Here is an 18,790-nt window from a genome sequence, read left to right on the forward strand (position 1 = left end):
CAATAACGGGCATCACGCCTGTTCCCTGATACAGATGTTACTTGGTTGGATATATTAAGCCATATTTTTCTTTTTTCCTTTGTGGCTGTTACAGAAGCCCTTGGACCATAAAGAATATCATAATATTTATCAACTAAAAGAACCAATGTAATATTTTCTGATTCTGTGTATCTCTTTTCTTTTTTCTTTACGGCTTCACCATCTGAGGAGTCTTCATCATCTGGTGGGTGATCACCTGGTGGACAATTGGGATCACGGGGATTTCTAGGTTGTTGATTAGATGTTCCTTTTGTTTTTTTCCGAACAAATTCACCTTGCTTTGTTTTTTCCTATAAAGAATAAACGTAAATTACAAATTTTAAAATGACCAAACGTACAAATCAATGTTCATTTTTTCAAATTATTACCTGTTTCGTGGCTGCCTTTGATTTTTTCTTCAATTTTTGCTCCTGCTGCCATTGATGAAATAGAGTGCTCTGCGTCCAATCATCATCACTTTCAATACACTCCACTGATGATATTGTGTCACTGGCATTGCCATTTTTGCTTACAACCTGAGCAATATTGGAAAAATCAATAAAAAAAAAACAAACCTATACACAAATGTACTTTAATTACAATAGAAAATATGCATATGATAAATTGACAGCAGTAAATTGCCAAATAATTCACTCAACCAATAATATTTGGGGAACATAAATAAAAAAGTTAGATTGTGGAGTGGGTTGTAGGGTATGAGAAGAGAGGAGACCTGTACACCAGAAGAGTGAATCACTATGCTTGTGCTGCTGCTGGCTTCTTGGCACTGTGGGCTGTGGGGTCATATGCGTGGCATTGTGCCAGCATATCTGGCACTGGGGGCATAACTAGCACTGTGGGGGCATAAGTGTGGCACTGTGGGGGAATATGTGCTACCGTGGGTCATATATGTGTCATATATGTATGTCATCAATAGTTGTTGCAGTGCACGTTGTGTTGGCTACCAATTTATTAATTGCTTCTGCCATTATGTTAATTCCTTCCATTGTTTTCTGATCTGTCTGTAATCTTTGATTCTCAGATTCATGCAAGTACTCCAGGAGTTGACGTAGAATGTTTTCAATGGTCTGCTTGTCAGATATTTATTTAAGATTTGAATCAATACTTTCAATATTTTTATCCATTGAATTCATTGCAGTTGCCATTGACTGTAGCCTTCTATCAATTATTTCTCGAAACTGATCCTGACTGGCATGAAAACTTGACACTATTTTTTCAATGTCTTGCAATTCTGTGTTGCTAAGTGTTGCCCGTGGACGTTGAGTGCTGGACAGAGTTTCTGTAATAGTGTGGAGTGAAAAATTTATATATATATATATATATATATATATATATATATATATATATATATATATATATATATATATATATATATAAATAAAGACACTCAGTAGGTCAATGAATATTTTCATACTCACCAATTGGTCTTATTGGGTTTTCTGGAGAATTCTCCTCATCTACGTTTATCATTTCAGCACAGTGCAAAGTTGAATTTGCCATATTTGAACATGAATTACTGCCAACAGGATTATCTGAAAATTTAAAAAATAACAATTTAAAAAAAAAATAATGACGTTAACTTAAATTAAATTAATTTAGAGTAAGATCCTTTAATATATGGGCAAAACAAAGAAAACAAACCTTCCAGTCTTTCAATGGAGATATGCTCACCATCAGAATTTTCACTATTCTGATTAGCTTGTCCGGTTCTTTCAGTTGCAAATGACTTTTCAGATTGACTTGATTCAAAGCCTAAAAAAGTTGATTCAGTTATGATGCTGTCTCCGAATAGACTACGTGCACTTGGAATGTTGGAATTGGGAATCTTGGATGGAAATAACTCTGCATCATCAATCAAAGCAAAATCACGTGTTCCAGAGGCAGAATGACTTCTTTTCGTACTTTTTGTTTTTTCTAAAAGAAAAGTAAAATAAATTATAAATATATATTCAATTATATTTTCTTGCCAGTTAAGCATCAACCTCCTAGAACTCACCACAATCTGGATTAAGTGAAACAAGAACAGGCAGACTGCTCCTAGAATGATGCATTTTGCCAAGTTTTACTAGTAAATTAAGGCGCAACTCCAAGCTGCTTAGGAGCACACAAACCAATATACCATTACATAGAAAATGATTAAAAGTAACTCTTCCTGTGTATTTGATTAATTGAAAATACCTTTAAGTTGCCTTGTATTCTCAGAAACACTCCTTCGGTTTTTGTAGCACTTTGAGTCTTCCTCAACCTCATCTTGTCCTTCTTGTCTGGCATCCAGAAAACCGGAGACACCTTGAACCATTATAGGGTTCATACGCCTTCTTATGATTTCTTCCCATGGCTGCCATTTTATGTTAACTTCTGGTCCCCCGCCAGTTCCTCGATCTTGCTTTCGTTGTAAAGCCATTTTTCGCTTGGTTTGGCGCCTACAATCGCTGTAGCGCTTTAGGCAATTACGGGCATCACGCCTGTTCCCTGATACAGATGTTACTTGGTTGGATATATTAAGCCATATTTTTCTTTTTTCCTTTGTGGCTGTTACAGAAGCCCTTGGACCATAAAGAATATCATAATATTTATCAACTAAAAGAACCAATGTAATATTTTCTGATTCTGTGTATCTCGCTCCTTTTTTATTTACGGCTTCACCATCTGAGGAGTCTTCATCATCTGGTGGGTGATCACCTGGTGGACAATTGGGATCACGGGGATTTCTAGGTTGTTGATTAGATGTTCCTTTTGTTTTTTTTCTGAACAAATTCACTTTGCTTTGTTTTTTTCTATAAAGAATAAACGTAAATTACAAATTTCAAAATGACCAAACGTACAAATCAATGTTCATTTTTTCAAATTATTACCTGTTTCGCGGCTGCCTTTGATTTTTTCTTCAATTTTTGCTCCTGCTGCCATTGATGAAATAGAGTGCTCTGCGTCCAATCATCATCACTTTCAATACACTCCACTGATGATATTGTGTCACTGGCATTGCCATTTTTGCTTACAACTTGAGCAATATTGGAAAAATCAATAAAAAAAAAAAAAAAAAACCTATACACAAATGTACTTTAATTACAATAGAAAATATGCATATGATAAATTGACAGCAGTAAATTGCCAAATAATTCACTCAACCAATAATATTTGGGGAACATAAATAAAAAAGTTAGATTGTGGAGTGGGTTGTAGGGTATGAGAAGAGAGGAGACCTGTACACCAGATGAGTGAATCACTATGCTTGTGCTGCTGCTGGCTTCTTGGCACTGTGGGCTGTGGGGTCATATGCGTGGCATTGTGCCGGCATATCTGGCACTGGGGGCATAACTAGCACTGTGGGGGCATAAGTGGGTGAATATGTGCTACCGTGGGTCATATATGTGTCATATATGTATGTCATCAATAGTTGTTGCAGTGCACGTTGTGTTGGCTACCAATTTATTAGTTGCTTCTGCCATTATGTTAATTCCTTCCATTGTTTTCTGATCTGTCTGTAATCTTTGATTCTCAGATTCATGCAAGTACTCCAGGAGTTGACGTAGAATGTTTTCAATGGTCTGCTTGTCAGATATTTGTTTAAGATTTGAATCAATACTTTCAATATTTTTATCCATTGAATTCATTGCAGTTGCCATTGACTGTAGCCTTCTATCAATTATTTCTCGAAACTGATCCTGACTGGCATGAAAACTTGACACTATTTTTTCAATGTCTTGCAATTCTGTGTTGCTAAGTGTTGCCCGTGGACGTTGAGTGCTGGACAGAGTTTCTGTAATAGTGTGGAGTAAAAAATTTATATATAGATATATATATATATATATCTATATATAAATAAAGACACTCAGTAGGTCAATGAATATTTTCATACTCACCAATTGGTCTTATTGGGTTTTCTGGAGAATTCTCCTCATCTACGTTTATCATTTCAGCACAGTGCAAAGTTGAATTTGCCATATTTGAACATGAATTACTGCCAACAGGATTATCTGAAAATTAAAAAAATAACAATTAAAAAAAAAAAATAATGACGTTAACTTAAATTAAATTAATTTAGAGTAAGATCCTTTAATATATGGGCAAAACAAAGAAAACAAACCTTCCAGTCTTTCAATGGAGATATGCTCACCATCAGAATTTTCACTATTCTGATTAGCTTGTCCGGTTCTTTCAGTTGCAAATGACTTTTCAGATTGACTTGATTCAAAGCCTAAAAAAGTTGATTCAGTTATGATGCTGTCTCTCAATAGACTACGTGCACTTGGAATGTTGGAATTGGGAATCTTGGATGGAAATAACTCTGCATCATCAATCAAAGCAAAATCACGTGTTCCAGAGGCAGAATGACTTCTTTTCGTACTTTTTGTTTTTTCTAAAAGAAAAGTAAAATAAATTATAAATATATATTCAATTATATTTTCTTGCCAGTTAAGCATCAACCTCCTAGAACTCACCACAATCTGGATTAAGTGAAACGAGAACAGGCAGACTGCTCCTAGAATGATGCATTTTGCCAAGTTTTACTAGTAAATTAAGGCGCAACTCCAAGCTGCTTAGGAGCACACAAACCAATATACCATTACATAGAAAATGATTAAAAGTAACTCTTCCTGTGTATTTGATTAATTGAAAATACCTTTAAGTTGCCTTGTATTCTCCGAAACACTCCTTCGGTTTTTGTAGCACTTTGAGTCTTCCTCAACCTCATCTTGTCCTTCTTGTCTGGCATCCAGAAAACCGGAGACACCTTGAACCATTATAGGGTTCATACGCCTTCTTATGATTTCTTCCCATGGCTGCCATTTTATGTTAACTTCTGGTCCCCCGCCAGTTCCTCGATCTTGCTTTCGTTGTAAAGCCATTTTTCGCTTGGTTTGGCGCCTACAATCGCTGTAGCGCTTTAGGCAATTACGGGCATCACGCCTGTTCCCTGATACAGATGTTACTTGGTTGGATATATTAAGCCATATTTTTCTTTTTTCCTTTGTGGCTGTTACAGAAGCCCTTGGACCATAAAGAATATCATAATATTTATCAACTAAAAGAACCAATGTAATATTTTCTGATTCTGTGTATCTCTTTTCTTTTTTCTTTACGGCTTCACCATCTGAGGAGTCTTCATCATCTGGTGGGTGATCACCTGGTGGACAATTGGGATCACGGGGATTTCTAGGTTGTTGATTAGATGTTCCTTTTGTTTTTTTTCTGAACAAATTCACCTTGCTTTGTTTTTTTCTATAAAGAATAAACGTAAATTACAAATTTCAAAATGACCAAACGTACAAATCAATGTTCATTTTTTCAAATTATTACCTGTTTCGCGGCTGCCTTTGATTTTTTCTTCAATTTTTGCTCCTGCTGCCATTGATGAAATAGAGTGCTCTGCGTCCAATCATCATCACTTTCAATACACTCCACTGATGATATTGTGTCACTGGCATTGCCATTTTTGCTTACAACCTGAGCAATATTGGAAAAATCAATAAAAAAAAAACAAAAAAACCTATACACAAATGTACTTTAATTACAATAGAAAATATGCATATGATAAATTGACAGCAGTAAATTGCCAAATAATTCACTCAACCAATAATATTTGGGGAACATAAATAAAAAAGTTAGATTGTGGAGTGGGTTGTAGGGTATGAGAAGAGAGGAGACCTGTACACCAGATGAGTGAATCACTATGCTTGTGCTGCTGCTAGCTTCTTGGCACTGTGGGCTGTGGGGTCATATGCGTGGCATTGTGCCGGCATATCTGGCACTGGGGGCATATCTAGCACTGTGGGGGCATAAGTGTGGCACTGTGGGGGAATATGTGCCACCGTGGGTCATATATGTGTGGCACTAGGGGCATACCTAGCGCTGTGCGGGGCATATCTGGCACTGGGGTCATACATTTTTACAATGTAGCCACTCCCCCTTGTGTCATATGATCACGCCCATTTATTGCAACACTGAGTCTTTTTTTCACTTGCACCACTCCCTTTAATGAAGTCAAGAAGGGCCTGGAGTAATGACACAGAGGAGAACCTGATGGCCAAACTGGATACATAAGTCTGTACACCAGTCTGTGTAGGATATGTAGCATTAAGGGTCCCGGGGGAAGGCTGGGTGTCCCCTGTCAGAGATGGTGCAATATATATTACAGGATGTATGAGAGTACTGGTGCAATATGGTGTGGGGAACAATATGTACTGGGCATTATGGTCTGTGGCATATTTTGGAATGGGTATAACTTTGTGGCATAATAGGCATAATGAGGGGCAGGGAGAAGAGAGGAGGCTTCATTCCGATGGGACCCAGAAAAGGTCAGGTCGGACTTCATTTTTTGAAAGTGAGTGGTCACAGGAACACATATTTTTATAAGGTTTTCACGATGACTGCTATGTAGACCGAGGCATCTTCTTCAAATAAGACCAATATGACCAATAAAGAGAGATATTATTTAAGGGTAAAATACAAGTACCTTTTTAACAGTGGATCTGGACGGCCATGTAATATGTTGTGAACTTTCAAGATCTCTTCGGCTCACATAACTGTCCTCTGAGGTGGATGTTAGCTCATTCACTAATGACTTTTTAAAAGAAGGTTACATTAAAATCAAAATTGTAAAGTTACACTGACATTATTTGAATGGGTTTGAAGTTAGTTTAAAAAAACATACCTTTTTCTGTATTTTACGTGAGTGCGCATTGGAATTTGATTTGTTCCCTAATAATGTTACTTTATCATGCAAATTTGAAGGTCCCTTATCACCTGATAACACCTCATCATTAAATGCATGAATCTGAAAGTAAATAAAAAATAAACAATGAAAAATATACACAGCCTATGCAGTTACTTCAAGTTGATCGTATAACAGCAATATGAATGCACAGTTTGATAAGCACTCACATCATTAAATTAAAGAAACACATAAGTTACAAATATGATATTTACAAAAAACATAGAAGACATTACCCGCTTTTGTTGTTTGTCACAAGCATGAACTGAGGCCTTCATCTTTGAACTTGGTTGTGGCCGATCTACTTTAAAATCCTTCAGATTCGTTTTTTTTTTAGACAAACACTCATCAGAGGATATGTCATGCTGGTCAGCCCTGCGTCAGCTTTCAACTGACATGATTCTGTTGGGTGAAAAAACAAACAAACAGATAAACACAATAAATAAACTCTTAAAAAATAGTAATATTGAATTGCCAGAAGTTCAGAAGTTTACAGATAACCCCACAAAAAAGTATGTTCGCATGATCTAAATTTGGAGACAAGACACATCTTCAGCCACTTTTATATGTTCTGATTAGAAACAAGGGTATTTCAATTTAAAAATCACCATCACTATTACAGTTTACCAAAAGATTAAATGAATTATAAACCACTATTGTGGTACACTACAACACATGATGCATTTCTTCCTTATTGCAAAACTGCCAGGAAGTAATTGTTACACATGCTATGATTTGAAATATATTGAGTTATAAGGACACTTTTGCCATGCCCAGTTAATTCAAAAGTGGACAACCATCTAGTTCTCTACCAGCGAGGGCTAATGAATGGGTCATCTCAATGAATTTAACACATCGTTCACCAGTCATCCATACCCATAGCAAAAGGGAGACCCACCACGACCATCTGGCCACATGCAGTTAGAAACGGCTGCTGCCAACCCAGACCACCCCCCCCCCTCACCAAAGTTACCTGCGCAATCAAGCAGTTAAAGTAACACAGACAATAGATAATGTAAAAATAGTACACAGATCCACCTGCCACCCCTCCCCCCCCAAAACAAACATATGCCAAGGCTTATCGACAATCAAGGGCGTAACGCCAGACCTTAGTAAGGGGAGTCCCTCCCTTGAAATCAGAGCACACGCAGCAGTAAAAACCGCCTCCCCTCAGCCCATGAATAACCGGAGCAGACTAGTCAACAGACCCCATGACATTCAGCTTTACAGAGCACATGCTACACCATGTCGGCGCATAACCCATAGCAAAAGGGAGACCCACCACGACCATCTGACCACATGTAGTTAGAAACGGCTGCTGCCAACCCAGACCACCCCCCAAAGGTCCCAGCGCAAGCACAATGCACAACCCTTAACATCTTCACAACAGAACTTAAGTTAAAAAAATAAAATAAAATAGACAACTATGAACACTCGTTGGACTCTAGCCAGTGCTTGCGAGTCATTTACAAAAACAAAAGTTTAAACACAACAAAACAGAAAACCTAGAATAAACCAAACACATATGTAAAAAACAAACGTACACAATTATGAAATCACACATTTCAGGAAAAGACAGCCAAAACTTTAATGCAGTATCACATAATAATTTAAAAGCCATAGCTTACCAAAAGATAGACATAAGGCTCCAATCCGAGTCAGGAAGCCTGAAGTATTCCTTGAGAAATGCCCGCAAACAAACTCCAAAGAAAACAGCACTGTAAAGTTAGGAAAGAAAGTCACATCCAAAAAAGACACCTGCCGAATGACACTGCCCCACGCAGTACATGTGCTTAAATACTTTACGACGTGGCGCGAAGTAGAAATGGCAACATTTTGGTATTGTTTCATTGGCAGAAAAACGACACGGCGGGCCACAAGTCAGGTGATCATAACAGCACCTGTCGATGCAAACATTAGTACAGCATAACGACATTTCTAAGTCATCAAAACAACATTGAATACCCCCTTAGATCTATGTTATTTGTTAATACCAAATCCAATAATGCCTTATTACGAGTTGGAGCTTCTACCGTTTGTGTGATAAACTGGTCTTTAAGTAAGCTTAGGAACCCACTGCTTCTTGCCGTTTTTCATGTTACATTTTTCCAATCAATATCAGGTAAATTAAAATCCGCCATAATTAATACCTGACCCTGATCTGATGATTGTTTGATTTGGTTTAAAAGAAGAGACTCGTCCCTTTCGTTTATGTTTGGAGGTCTATAGCATACCCCTATTAAAATTTTATTAGGTTTTTTGTTATTGTCGGTTATCTCTGCCCACACGGCCTCAGTGTAATCTTCCTCTGTACCTGTGTTCATTTCTTTCTTACACGATGTTAAGTTATTTTTTACATATAGGCACACACCCCCGCCCTTTCTATTTTCCCTATCTTTTCTGTAGAGTGTATATCCCTCCATGCTTAATGCCCAGTTGTGCGACTCATCATTACACCATGTTTCTGTAATACCAATAATGTCATAATTGTCCCTAGTGACCACAGTTTCTAGTTCCCCGATTTTAACTGCTAAGCTTCTTGCATTTGCCAGTAGGCATTTCAATTTATGTTTATTTTTATTTGCATCCCTAACATTGTGTTTAATTTTTCCTCTGGACTTATTTGTATTCCTTACTAACTTCCTCGTACCCACCTCTCCCTCAGACTCTCTACAGTCCTCCCCACCATGCCCACTGCCAGTGAAACATACAATAATAAGACAGTGGGGGATATTCTAGTTCATTCGCAAAGGCACAATTACTCTCTAATGGACAAAACCATATGCACTATAGGTGGGGCTGATGTAACATGTGCAGAGACAGTTAGATTTGGGTGGGGTTTGTACTTCAAATTGATATCTATATTGCAGTGTAAAAATAAAGCAGCCAGTATTTACCCTGCACAGAAACAATACAACACCCAAATCTAACTCTCTCTGCACATGATACATCGGCCTCACCTGCAGTGCACATGGTTTTGTCCATTAGAGAGTGATTGTGCCTTTGCGAGTGAACCAGAATAACCCCCAGTGTTTCAGGGCTGGTAGCTAGATGAGGGCTGGTAGATCTTACCTGAATGTCTGCCGCTCCCATGTTCCCCCAGTATTGATTCCTCTTTTATTTTATATTTGGGGGGAGTGAGGCCCACTTTCCGGCACCTCTGTCTCTCAGTTAACGATTAGGGGTAGTTGTCATTTTATGACCATAAACTGATAGAGATGACCATGTTTGATAAAGATCTTGAATTATTTTAGATTTGGTCATGACTGTATTAATGTATGTTGTACTAAGCTCATACATTTGGCATCAGGGTCATACAAGGTTGTTTTTCTTTCTATTTCCACTTCACTCTTGCCACTCATGGCAATTTTTTTTTTTTTTTTGAGAAAAATTGTTTATTTTTTTTAAACACATATCAACATACATGAAATGGGTGCAGTAATGATTACAGGAGGATATGTATTATTATGGCATTGACAGTAATATGCTTAACGCAAAAAAAAAAAAATAACACAGAAACACTGTTGAATGGAGTACTCATTTGTAAAAATTCTATGTTATTTGCGAGGTATGACTCCTGAGTATTCCAAGCATTAAGTTATAGTTGGAGGTTTGGGGGCTCTAGTTGGAGGAGAGCGGGGGATGAGAGTGAGAAAGGAGGAATGAGGGAGTTAGGACAAAGGGGAAAGATAGTGAAAGGAGAAGTGTGGTTAAGGAAAACGGGTAAAGAGTCAGATATCTGAAGATTTAGGGGTCCAGAGGAGCTGTCGACGGTCAATAGGGCAGTGTCATGGATTTGGAGGCATTACAGGGTAGTCAACGGGGCTTCGGCTTGGAAGTGGGTTGTCTAAGGTAACCATATTTTGACAAAGTTGAGGGAGGTATCATGCAAGATAGAGGTAATTTTTTTAAATTTTATAGGTAGCCCAGGTAGAGTTGATGGAAGCAGTTATGGATGGAGGTGAAGGGGATTTCCAATGTGCAGCAATGAGGCATTTCGCCGCTTCTAGGATATGATTTATTAGTTTTTGAGTTGGTGGTGGGGTTTTAGGTAGTGGTCTAAGTCTGGGGTTGCCAAACTTTTTCAGATCAGGGCACCCCAGAGTATCAGAATTGTTTTCACGGCACCCCTAGGCAAGAGTTTCTCATTGAAAAAGTCAGAAAAAAAATATAAAGTTAAGTATAATGTGTCTATATCTCATCCTAGTGGTTATTTATGTGGTAATGGACAGGATTCACTTCTGTTTTCCAACAATTTGACTATTATATTGGCCATAAATAACTTGAATTTGTCATAGACCACCAATCCAAGGCACCCCTGCAAGTCTCTAAAGGCACCCCAGGTTTGGGAACCACTGGTCGAAGTAATAAAGAGTAAAACGGAGATGGGGGCATTTGAGTTCCCGTGACTTGTTTGATCAGCTTGTGGACCTCCTTCCAGAAAGTTTGAATGGAAGGGCAGGACCACCAAACATGCAGAAAAGCTCCCCTTTGGCCACACATTCTCCAACAAGAGTCGGGGGATGTGGGGTAGATAGTGTGCAGTCTGGTAGGGACCATTAACCATCGGAAGTAAATTTTACATGCGTTTTCCTTGATTCGGACCGATATGGAGCTCTTTGCTACAGCCATCCTAATTTTAGACCAAGTAGCTGGACTTAAGGTTTCTCCCGTTTCTCTTTCCCAGGCTAATTCATGGGCCTCTTTTTATGGCTGATTATGAGATAAGAGTATTTGATATATCCGGCAATTTTAATTAACCTTTGCTAATTTAGACTCTGTTCTATGGGGACTTAGACGATAGGCTGCCAGCAGGAAGACCTTAATAACAACACTATTCAAGACTCTTTTGTTAAAGGGTAATTGGAATAAAAAGATATACTGTAGTGACTGAAAGATAATTGTTTGATTTGACAAGATTACCCTGAATTAGTATGACAAACATTTCTCATCACCTTAAATTGCTCTAACCATTGTTAAAAATAAAACGTGTTACGTCCTTGGTTGATAAATCAATATAGCTACCCTATAAATATTTATTATAATAGTTAATATTAGCTATTTTATTAAATATCCTTATATCTGTAACACGGCCAAACACTCAATATTCTTAATATGCTGGGCAAGTACTAAATAGTAAATTGATATTATGAACTTTATTTCAATATAATTATCATTTCTTAATATGTCTTTGCTCAATCGGTATAATTTCTATTATAAAATCTTAAAACTAATTTTAGTTTGCAGCTGAGGATCATTATGTGGCCTCTTTTCACTTCTGCCATGAAAATACCAGGACCAAGACTACCACCCCTACATCTAAGAACATCAGTACAGCCCCTGTGCCTTAAGGTGCCCATACACGATGCAATAGGTGTGTGCTATGCATTTTGTACTTTACAATGGTACTATGCAATTTTGCCACTTGTATGCGATGCAAAAGGATTTTAACCATATTTTTAAAGTATATTGTCACCTAGGTACATCGCATCGCACCGCACTGTTCTACAAAAGTGATGCGATGTAGCATAAAAAAATCTGCATGCGCATACACTACATAGAAGAAAGTCATTGGACACCACATGTCAACGGAAACCATGCGTTTATGTACAATCAATAGGGGGTAGGTCCACCTTTTGCAGAAATAACAGCAGCTACTCGTCTTGGTAAACTTTCCACAAGTTTGTGTAGCACACATAGTGGGATATTGTGCCATTCCTCCTGCAGTACAGTCAATAACTGTGGTAGTGTAGAAGGGTGAGGCGTCCTGGAACACACAATCGTTGTTCCCATAGAAACACCACAACGTAGGTAACATGGAGTTATCCAGAATATCTCGGTAGGTTGCCGATGTCATGTTCCCATGCACATGTACGAGTGGGCCCACGCCATGCCAGCAGAAACAAGCCCAGAACATGATGCCTCCACCTCCAAATTTTACTGTTGGCACTACACATTCGGGTAACAGGCGTTCTCCAGGCAATCGCCATACCCACACTCTCCCATCTTCATGTGAAGCGTGATTCATCGCTCCATAGGACTTGTTTCCAATGCTCCACCGTCCAGTTTTTCTGCTCCTTACACCAACAAAGTCTCTGTCGTGTATTGGTTTTTGTGATCAGAGGCTTGTGAGCCGCAACTCGACCATGATAACCGAGTGCGTTTCCTGTCCGTCATTTTATCAGCAAATGATCTGCTACGACGCTTGCTTCCATATTTATACATGTAGGAAGAGTCCATATTCACTTTGTCAGGAAGATTCCATTATTTCAGAGTTAAACCAGGGTGTCCAATGACTTTCTTCCACATAGTGTACTTTTTGCATCGCATCACATCGCATCCCCGCAGAAACACGATGCAATTATAAGCCCATGCGATGTGTTTTGAACTAGTAAAGTTCAAAACGCATGCTATAATCGCACCTTAACTTTCAAGATGAGCATTGGCTGAGGTGGGAGAGGGCCAGGCTCAGCAGGGACATTTCCATCAGAGATTAGTGTGCTTCTTACAGTCATTTACCAACCCGTACTGCTCCCCTAAGACCAGGTTATTTATAATTTTATCAAAATAATATTGTATCCCATTTTTCCTCCTTGCCTTGGTTAACTAAAAATGTGTTCTTACCATGTGTTTTTTTTAAACAGTGTATTTCCACCCCATGCTATTATTGTAGTGTTTGCCTCTCCTGATTGCACACCATGCCAGCAGCAACCTATGCAATGCACCCAACATGGCTGCCTCATCTGGTACTCTTGTGGATGGCATGTAAATCACATGGACCTTCTCTGAGTATTAGGATGCTACTATCAGCCATTTTGTGTAATCTCTTTTAGTGGTAGACTATTCCACCCAGGGTAATCCTTCCCAGTGCTCCTAAGGTGGCTGCTTCTCCTGGTACCTTGTTTTGGTGGAATAAATAACCTGTGGAAGTTATTATTCATTTTTTATGTCTGTTGCTTGTCTATTGCTGTATTGCTTAAGTATTCTGTAGTGTGTTAAATGTCAGACTGGGCCATGTAGGGCCTACCAGAGGAATATAGTAGTTGAAGGTTTGACTAGCCATTAGAGAGGGCATGATCTGGGCCCCTTGTTAAATATATTTAGTAAAAACTGATAGCACATGTAATTAACAACACTGATGTGTATAGTCATGTGCAGTAAAAGGTAACATATGTACAATGTATTTCAATGTAATGTAATTCAAGTACAAGGTCTGGACCCTGATCCTTAGATGAGGTGTACCCCTGTGGGCTAGCCCAACCCTGATCATGTGCATTGACTTTGATCTCTAAAGCACTTTGAGTCCTGTTTGAGGACGAGCATTATATAATTATTATATTATTATTATTATTATTAGGATATTTATTACCAAAATGTTTTAGGTGTTAACTAAAGACTAGTACTTCCCTATATGGTGTGATTGTACCTTGCTGTAAAAGTTAGAATGCCATAACGCTTTTTTAGGTAGATGTCTAAGACAGCCTCTTGGTCAGAGGTGTCACTTACTTCAGTGACACCAATAGCCAAATGTAATAACAGAGCCGCCGAACTTGGAGGTTCTTTTAAAGTGTCAATCATTTATAAGGCAAAACCAAGCCTTGTAAGTGATTGTCCCTTTAAAAAAAAACTCAGAAAATTTAATAGGCCTATCTCTTCTTCCTTCAACTGGAGATTCCCAGATTATTTGATAGATTCTGATGATTTAAAAAAAATATCTTGCACAGTCATGGAGGAATTATGTGACTGACAATGCGGTCCACAAAGATGATGTGAATCTCTTTTGGCAAGCAGCCAAGCCAGTTATTCGATGTCATGTTCTCTCTTATGTGGCCTCGAAAAAAGGAAACTCAGAGAAAGGTTCACCTTGGCGGCCACCAGAGTAGCATCAGCTTATTAGGATATGCCAAAAAAAAACATCAGAAAATACTAGATTAATCTATAAAGACGCTAAATTAGCTTATGACACTTTATGTACAGAACAGGCCCAGATGAACCCAACATATCAGAAAAACAGATTCTTTAGATGGGGCAATAGACCTGGGAAACTGTTAGCAAATTTAGTTAAATCCTCAACCATGGCTAAATCTATTACTACTATCTGTGATAGTAACGGTACAGCAACTACTCAACCAGATAACATAAATTAGCCTTTCTTGAAATTTGTTCAGGAGCTCTACTCAGACCCCCCAGATTCCCCAAAAGAAGGGATGGAGTTCTTGCTTCTTGCTTCAAATCTCCCACAATTAACACCTGAAGACAGGGAACACCTCATGTCACCCATAACAGACCTAGAGATCGAATCAATCATTAAGTCACTGCCTAAAGGAAAAACCCAAGGTCCAGATGGCTTCTCCGGGACATATTATAAACTAATTATGCCACAACTTGTCCCATATCTCACTAAACTATTTAACTCCATTCTTTTTTTTTTTTTTAATTGGAATTTTCTTTATTACATTTTTTACCAATCCTTAACATATTAAAAACAGGGTATTTCATTCTGCTACATAGCATGTTTGTCATGATCTTATTCACAGTTTTTGCTTGTTCTTCATTCCATTATTCATTAATCATACGGCCATATTTACATGATTCTCAGTTGACATATATATCCTTAACCTTTAAATTTATCTTTTTCAATTCATTATTTTGTGCTGAGCCCCGGGGCCGTGTGTCTCCATTCTTGAAGGTAAAGATGCCCCAGATAATTTCAATGAAGCTAGGATAATAGTCCTCTTAAAACCAAACAAAGACCCTACGCTGGTTGCCTCTTACAGGCCGATCTCCCTGCTCAACCAGGACTTCAAAATTTTCACCAAGCTCATGGCCAACAGACTTCAATCTTAGTATATATCTTACACCCTGCACAAACAGGCATTCTGAGGAACCGCAACTCAGTACATAATATCCAAACTTTGTTGGCTGCCATGACACAAACCCACCTGGCCAAAGAAAGGGACAATATTGTGATAAGCTGCGATGCCAATAAGGCGTTCGATAGAGTGTCATGGGCTCACTTAAACAGGTTTCCAACCAAAGGCTTTCATGACTATAAATTCATTAAATACTCTCCCATTCTGTCTACATAGAGGTACGAGACAAGGCTGCCCACTGTCCCCATTATTGTTCAACCTGGCATTAGATCCCCTTCTCCGACAATTTGTTAAAGAAGAGGGTTGGACAGGAATTAGACTGGCTCTGCAGAGGTTAAATTCTCAGCTTTCGCTGACGACCTCTTGCTTTATTTTTCAAATCCTAAGACGGGTATTCCTCTCTTGACATCTCTGCTGGAAGAATTTGCACAAGTGGCGGGTTTTAAAATGAATTATATAAAAACTTAGGCACTGGCCTTTTTTCCACAAGCTAAGATGGGTTGGGGTACCTCGTTCCCCATTTAACTGGGCCAAACATAACTGTTTCACCTATTTAGGAATTAAGATCTCCTCCCATCAGTCCCAATTATATGACTTGTACTATGGTCCTTTAATAACCAGAACACTAGCAAAAATTACCAAATGGTCATATCGCCCACTAAACTACACGGGTAGATGCCATCTATATAAGAGGATATGCTTTCCATGATTCCTTTATGTGCTACAAATACTCCCTATAATCCCCTCAAAACAGACAGTAAGTAGACTTAACAAGGCTTTAACAAAATTTATTTGGGCAGGTAAACGACCACGCATGTCCCTATTTAAACTACAACAGACTATTATTATTATTATTATTATTATTATTATTATTATTAACAGGCATTATTATATACCCCCCCCCCCCAACGTCGCTACCCCAAACCGTTACTGACAACGTATTATTACATCACACTTGTATGGCATGGAGAACAACTCGCCGTAGCCTGAGAGTGTCCTGGAATATATCGGTATTTCTCCCATTATGGGGCAACAACAACTTTGCTCCTCAGAAAACATCCTCAATATACAAAACTTGGCATACCAAGGGTCTTAGATTTATCTACCAATTCTTACATACAGAATCTAGAACCATATTGACGAGGGCTCAGCAACAGGAGAAAATCCCAAACATAGTTATTCTCATATTTACAAGCATGTAGTTATATACAAACTATACTGTCTCGTCTAACGGAGAATGATAAGAACTGTGGGATGGACTGGGCCCTGTGTCGGTCTTCTGGCAGATCAGTATCCACGAAAATGTGGTCTTGCAGTAGAGTGCAAGAAAAGACTGATTTAGTCTTACCTGGGGCACACTTTAGTATAGTATATGTTAAATTATTTTTATTAAAACGTAACTTTTAATTTCTGTTTCTTAAAAGGAAGGGGTGATTTTTATCACCTTGGTCTGCACCTTATGTTTGTGAGATGCAGGTCTTTGATAAAAATTTACAAACTTTTACACACAGATATCTGTCTTATTCAAATGTGATTATATATATTCATATTCAGATATTTTTTTTTTTTTTTAATTGTGTAAATTTTTATTGAAACACATGAAAATTAGTGTACAACTTTGCAAATCATTGAATAAGTATACTGAAATAGATTTGATGAAATGCATTACATGATATGTTCATGGACAATAAAGCATTTGAAATCCCAAGGGGTTGTGTCCGTTATTAAGTAGTGTCCAGATCAGATAGGATGGTTCGAGTGGATAAGGTTATTCTGCAGGCAACATGGGTACACATATAAAGCATTCGGATATAATATTTTTACTTTACAAACAAATAAACAGTTATACTTAACCCGATACTCACTAGGTTGAGTATCATCCTCCCACCCCCCAACTAGAGAAAAAAAGAAGAGAAAAAGAAAAAAAAAAAAAAGAGAAATAAATAAAAAGAACAAATAAGCAATGATATATTGTAGTGACTTAGATGTACATGTATACATTGAGATGATCCTCAAGTGTCTCAGTAAGGCGTGCTGTCTACACGAAAAACATCTAGCACCTCTTGTTTGGAGTGCGTGTATTTGGCCAAGAGATATGGAGACGCAGATTAATAGACCGCAGCACATTGTAAGGGGAGAGGGGGTAGCGGGCATCCATGAGGCCCCAACAGTGCATAATTACTGGGCGTGTAGCCCCTCTTGTGGGTCAGTGGCCAGGGCCAGTCTAGAGGCATTCCAGTTGCCCCATTTAGCAGCGTATGGTCCGAGCGAACCGCGTGATCTATATGTGAACCTCTCATGACCCACCACCTCGTTGACAAGTGCCCTCCAGTTGTGTATATTTGGATATGTTATATCAAACCATTTCCTAGCTATAAGTACCTTAGCAATGGCCGTAAGGCATAGCACATATTTATACACCGGAGGGGATCGAGACTCTTGTAAGCCCAGAGCGAACATGCAGTATTTAGGGTCAAAGGGAGGAAGAGAGGGGTCCGTGATAAGTATATCAGTCCAGACCATCTCCCAGAAATCGTGAATCGGTGGGCAGGACCACATCATATGCCAGAAGTCTGCACCAGGTGATGCGCATCTGGGGCACCTGTCATCTGGTCTCAATCCCGCTCGCATCAGTGAGACTGGGGACTTATAAGCCCTGTGTAATACATAGTATGCTACTTGTTGGTATTTCAGACATGAGGTGGCGTGTCTGACTGAGTCTAGAATCTCGGCCCATTGTTCCGCGTCCAGCATGCCTATGGTCAGTTCCCATTTGTCTTTGAGGGGAGTAAGACTACCGGCGTCAGCACGACCAACGATGCTCTTATAGATAGTGGAAACCTGTTTTGTGGTGGCTAGGCTCTTAAGGAGGGTCTTCACTGGGGAGTCGGCAGTGAGGGGGGGGGGAGTCCCCAAACTGGGCCTGAGCCGCATGTCTAAGTTGGAGATAGCGGTAGAAGGAGCTATTAGGGATTTGCAATTCCTCTGCGATCTGTTGGAACGTCTTAATTACTCCCGAGATGTACAGTTGGGTCACTGATACTAGGCCCGCCCCTAACCAAAAACCGTCTGAGGAGAGCTGTTCAAACTCCGGGTATGTTTTATTAAACCATAAGGGGGTGTCCCCGTCGACTCCATCCCAACCACAAACCCTGTGGGATTG

This window comes from Crinia signifera, chromosome 1 (genome assembly GCF_055691185.1).
Source record: "Crinia signifera chromosome 1, ASM5569118v1, whole genome shotgun sequence".
In the NCBI taxonomy this organism is placed as follows: domain Eukaryota; kingdom Metazoa; phylum Chordata; class Amphibia; order Anura; family Myobatrachidae; genus Crinia; species Crinia signifera.